The sequence below is a fragment of the Schistocerca americana genome, chromosome 3 (assembly GCF_021461395.2).
Source record: "Schistocerca americana isolate TAMUIC-IGC-003095 chromosome 3, iqSchAmer2.1, whole genome shotgun sequence".
NCBI classification, from domain to species: Eukaryota; Metazoa; Arthropoda; class Insecta; order Orthoptera; family Acrididae; genus Schistocerca; species Schistocerca americana.
In genome coordinates, this window is record NC_060121.1 from 306,706,932 (window position 1) to 306,713,204 (window position 6,273).

Genomic DNA, 6,273 nt, shown 5'->3' on the forward strand with positions numbered 1-6,273 from the left:
AGTGGTGGGGCTTGTTCAGGTGCACTTCACATAGACTATAAAAGTCTTACTTCATGTACTTCTGTATGCTAAAAGTAGACTTGTAACAATACAAGAAAGTCATTCCTGCGCATATTTTTGTTTATTCAAAAGTTAAGTAAGTGTAACACTAGAATGGTTGAAATTATGGTAGATAGTCGTAGTCACTTATTTTCATGTATGTATGACTCCAGCCAACGGCCTTGGCGCAGTGGTAACACCGGTTCCCGTCAGATCACCGAAGTTAAGCGCTGCCGGGCTGGTCTAGCACTTGGATGGGTGACCATCCGGTCTGCCGAGAGCTGTTGGCAAGCGGGGTGCACTCAGCCCTTGTGAGGCAAACTGAGGAGCTATTTGATTGAGAAGTAGCGGCTCAGGTCTCGTAAACTGACATACGGCCGGGAGAGCGGTGTGCTGACCACATGCCCCTCCGTATCCGCATCCAGTGACGCTTGTAGGTGAGGATGACACGGCGGCCGGTCGGTACCGTTGGGCCTTCATGGACTGTTCGGACGGAGTTTAGTTTAGTTTAGGTATGTATAACTCCAGAACATCATATACTGCTTTGCATGTCTCTGGAATAACAGCGAATAATGATGGTGCTGAATTTCCTGTGCTGAATTTTAAGTCCTCAAAAGAGCGACCAGTTGCTGAAGACCTCAGCATGGCTGCTAGGCGTTCCTCTGCTGAAATGCTTTTCCTCACCACTGTACCTGTCTTGCTAATTTGTTACTCAATCAAATCCAGTAAAATGTTAAACGAGGCACAGTCCGTCCGTAATTAGTTTTAATAATAATGTGGAAAATTATCGCGCAGTTCACTAATTACACATAAATGCTATACTGTGTCTGTATTCTTTTATCCAAAGACGGCGTTTTGGTTTCTTTCGGCACGCTGTAACTACTACGTACGTTTCAGCAGCAGCAATCGCACGAAAGCGGTTTCCCTGCATTTGACAAGGTGCTGCGCAGAACTGTCGGATTGTCCGAAACGCCAGGGAGCAACGCACCTGAGCGGGAAACGGTGCGTACCCGCGCGCGAGAGACGGATCTGCAGCTTGACTCGGCACGCCACGCTGATGTTCCTGCCGGCCTGCAGGTAAGAAGAGTGGGGCGCGCATCCGTCTAAAGGGCCGCTAAATTGGGGGAGCACCATAATGCTAGAAGATGATAGACTGCTGTAGCCCTTCGATTTGTACTTGCAGGAACCCTTCGAGCATCTCTGCTTTTACGTTTCCCGTTATAGTTTTCTCTGCGAAGAAAAATGGATTGATCGCCCTGTTGTGCATTAGGCCACACCATACGTTAAGCTTCGGTCTGTACCGGTGTGTCGACGTGTGTTTTCGGAGCCCCTAATCCGAATCTTGTGGCTTTTTTTTCCTTTATTGGATTTCTATTCCCCCCGAAGGGAGCGCGCTGGCAGCAGCTTGGTACGCTGCTCTTCAGTCTATAGAATTTTTAAAACATAAGAAGATAAGAAACAATAAAAGCAGGCATTAAACGGTAACGTTAATTGTAAAACGGCGGAAAACAAATGGTGGGCGATGATAATAAAATACACAGGAAGCAGACAGGGAAAATAGTACACAGACAATTAAAAAAAAAACATGGCGACAGTTTGGTTTCTGTTCGCAAGAGATATAAAAATCACACCCAGCGACAGTATGATGTCCGTTCGCAACACTTCGGAAAAGACGCACACACTTAACCATCACTGGAAACACTGCACTAAAAAGTCGGCGCGAACATGACACACCACAGGCAAGGTCAGATGGGGGGAGGGGGGGAACCAGGACAGATGAGGGGAAAAAAGGGGGAGGAGAGGAAAAACGAAAGGGGGGGAAGCGACGGATGGAGAGGACTAATCTTGAGGCGATTTACATGTCTAAAATGGACAACATTGCTTCATCTGAAAACGGGCACGTCTTCGGTGGTCATTGTCAGAATCTATGGAGAGTAGCATGGCACACCCGAATGCATACCGCAGAGGAAGATTTTTTGGCTGCAGTGCTTGGGCCAGACTTCTGAGCGCTGCTTTAACCATTCCGCGGGCCATGGGGGATCTACGTCCCACCAAACGCACTCCTCCACAACAGTTAAGGGAATATGTGTTACCACTTCTGTGCGCTCCTTGCATCTAGTGGCAGTCCACTGCATCAGCTGTAGTTTCTGTTTGTTGTGAAATATAACCTTCAGGACTGTAGGAAGTATATATACCACCAAACAATGGTGTTTTAATGGTTATTGGGAAGTATGGTTACCACCAATGTAGTTTCTGGAAGGGGCTTTGGGAAGTATACTTACCACAAAATCAATCTGTCATTTGTGGTCTTTGGGAAGCATACTTACTACTAACTTAGGGGTATCCCATAGCTTTTGGGAATACGTTTTACCGCCTCTGTCTATGCCTGACATCTTGTGGTGGTACACTGCACCAGGTGTATGAAAACTGCTACAACAGTCGGTTTCTGTTTGTCGTGGGATCACTACTGTTGTCAGAACACATTGCTTCGCTTCTGCGCTCTACATTATTGTGACCTGTATCAGTTCATACCTTTATTGCATGATAAAGTTCCAAGGATGGTTTTCACGTTGTGGTAAGTAAACTTTAATATCAGTAGCAAATTTTTTTAAATAAAGCAAAAGAAAACATAAAATAAAAGCAGGAAACACTGTTAATTATTTTTTTTACGTGTAATGAGAACCCATAACAGCACACAAAAGGAAAGTGGGAAATCCATTTACCACCAGTCTTAATACCTCACAAGGGTCCAGTGGCGATATATGCACTGTAGAGTCCCATTAATCTGAACTAATTGGGACCGGACCTTGGTGACGAGTTTCTAGAATGAAGTATACCAAGCACATAAGGAGGTACACCATGGTAACAAATGGGAACAAGTGTGGGAACAATGGCTTACTCTCACTCCCTGCCCTTGTTGTTGTGGATTGTTGAGGCCTTTGTAGTGTCTGAGGTCAGTGCACTGACAGCTGGCTCACAAAGCGCTTGGTTATGTTAGTTATCGACCGCTGGGACGCGTAACAGTTGTATTGTATTCGTTCAGGTGTAGTGGTGTACGTATTTTCGTAGTGAGGTTCAAATGGTTCAAATGGCTCTGAGCACTATGGGACTTAACATCTGTGGTCATCAGTCCCCTAGAACTTAGAACTACTTAAACCTAACTAACCTAAGGACATCACACACATCCATGCCCGAGGCAGGATTCGAATCTGCGACCGTAGCAGTCGAGCGGTTCCGGACTGCGCGCCTAGAACCGCTAGACCACCGCGGCCGGCTTTCGTCGTGAGTAAACGGAAACATACAACGTTAACTCTCAAAGAAAAACTGAATGCTTTGAAGCGGATAGACAATGGTGAGAATGTGTTTAAACTGACAACAGAACTGGATGTTGGTAAAACAACCATTTGTGATTGGAGGAAGAACCGGCTGAAGCTTGAACAGTCCTGTGCAACGTCTTCGGGAAAAACACTCGAAATTCGGCAGACTTCGAAACAGTCCCATTACGTTAAAGTGGATGAAACGCTTTTCCTTTGATTTACGCAGGAAAGAGAAAAGGGAACTCCTTTGTGTGGAGCACTGGCTCAGGAGAAAGCTGTTTACCCGAACAAGTTAATGAATGGTGATGAGTATTTTACTGCGAGTATGGGTTGGTTGGGCAGATTCAAAAAAGTCATGGAATCCGATAGCTAACAATTACTGGAGAGAAGCTTTCTTCTGATTATGATGTAGCAAAGGAATACTTGGGTGAGTTTGAAAAAATAATGAGAGAGGGAACGTATTCTCCCCAACAAATTTATAACGCTGACGAGACGGTCTTAATTTTAGGGCATTGCCAACAAAAAAGCCTGGCATCAAAAGCAGAAGACGATGCTCCTGGTTTTAAAATGTGCAGAGATCGTGTGACTTTATTAGCGTGCAGCAACGCTGCTGGTAATCAGAAGCTGCCTTTAATGCTGATCGGCAAATCTGCTAAGCCCAGAGCTTTTAAAAACTGCAACATGAAGTTCCTGCCCGCATATTATCGCAACCAGAAAAAAGCATGGATGGATGGTAATCTGTTCAAGGAATGGTTTCACGGCCAGTCTGTTCCCTCTTTTCGACGGTTTTCTAAGGAAAATCATTTGTCTTTCCGTGCAGCCCTTTTGACTGATAACGCGCCCTATTACGCCAGCACTGAGGAATTATGTGATGGAGAAATTGTGGCGAAGTTTTTGCCGCCGATTGTTACACCACTTCTACAGCCGATGGACCAGAGCGTTCTGCAGACATTAAAACTGATTTACAGAAAACAATTTTTAAGAATTCTGATCAAAGATGATAACATTCCTTTAGTGGACAAAATAAAAAAGACCAATGTGAAGAATGTTTATTGGGCCGCCGAGGCATGGCCGACTATTTCAGCAAATAATCTGAAAAAATCATGGAGAAAACTGTGGACATCTCTTGCATTTCTGGGCAACCTAGTTGAAAAGGAAGAGGAAAATCTACTACAAATGATACAGACAATCCCTAAGCTAGTGAAGGAGACGTAGATGAGTGGATGGCAGCGGATGGGGCATGTGTGGAGAATCTTAGTGACGCTGATTTAGTTGCTGTTTTACATAAAAATTATCCAAATTAACCTATTGTTCTGCACTTAACCTGCTCTTCTGCTCCATGTCACCCACTCACAGCACTCTCCCCTTAACTATTGTACCGCTAACACCACATTGATATAAAAAAATTATGCAAATTAATTAAATCGGTATTCTTCACATTCATGGAATAGTTTTTATTCATTCGCAACTTCCTATTGGTCGGCAATATCGATGGAATATAGTTTAAACAAAAGATATCTAATAAAAAACACAACTGCCCATCGAACACCAACGCCAGAGTCCGGGTGCATCGGTGGGCCCCACAAAGTGGCGACGCGGCCGTCAGCTGCCAAGCAACGCAAAGGTGTCCGTGCTGGTCTGGCAAGCACAAGGCGGCAGCATCCCTCTCATACTTAGCATAGCTGTGGAGTGGGTCCAGTGCTGAGAGATGTTCCAATGCTTCCCAGAATAGCAAAGTGCATTGTTCGTAGCGATCCTCATGGGACAGTCCATTCGTCACTGAATTTACCCGTCAAACTACTGCTGCTGCCGGTGTGGGAGCACTGTCCGCCATGGATTTCTGCAGGTGAGACTTTCAGCGCCAATATTATTTTGTACAGATCGCTACATTGCACTGAGAGTTAAACCCCGCAAAAGTTATCTACAGACCATCAAAGACATACAACGCCCACAAGAATATTGGGAGCCAGGAACATATTTACCAGTGAAACTACAATTAAATATTACGATTGCTGCTACAGTCTGACATCGATTGAAGTACAGGTAATTTCTCATCTTAACAGCTGTGGTTCTGGAATGAATCTCAGTGTCTATAGCGCATATAACTTTCCAGGTAAAAACCTCTCTCATATCTTCGCAGTTATCGATGTGCTGAATCTATGCATCCCTCACAATAGGACACACACTCGTCTGCTCTCATCATGCCACAACATATGCCACAGTAACTTTACACTGCAACATATACACATTTCAGATAAACAGTGCAGTTATCTTTATATTTGCGCAGCACCTGAAAAAATTGTAGTAGGCCTTCACCCAAGTTTGCTATATGTCTCGATTTTCTCAGTCTAGGAAATTATCTGACAAGGTCTTTGAATCAGCACTTCTGGAAGGTGCTGTATCCTGCCAAGATTCTCCCAAAGAACTGTTATGAAGGACAGGTGCCGAGCACTGAGTGTGATAATGAATACCACACCCAAAGACGTAGTGCTTGGAAAGACATCACCGAGGCAGATTGGTGTACTGTAATCAATATCACTATTGATAGAACAACAAGGAAAATGCAAGGGTAAGCTTAGGGGTGCCGATGAGGGGACATATCGTTACAGCAGTACTGCCCGTCTTGTTTGTACACTATAGCAGTTCCAACTGAACACTTGCATTGCTATATTGTGCAGCTGTTTACAAAATGAATCTATCACCACTTACATTCGGATACACTCCTCAGTGGATTGAAACCACAATTCATCATGTCCAATCTATCCTTCCTTTTTTGTTTCTATGTGAATAGTAGCTTGAGTACTTCCCACAAATGTATGTCAGAACATAAGCCACGGTACCTTTATGTTCAAGCTGCAGCATGTGCACTGACAATTAAACCTTGAAAAGTGGCCTACCGATCGTTAAATACAGAAAG

General features: G+C 44.4%; 1 pseudogene; it reads left to right on the forward strand.

The window, feature by feature from the left end:
* Positions 1 to 211: 211 nt before the first annotated feature.
* LOC124608141 lies at positions 212 to 329 on the forward strand (annotated as a pseudogene).
* Positions 330 to 6,273: the final 5,944 nt, after the last annotated feature.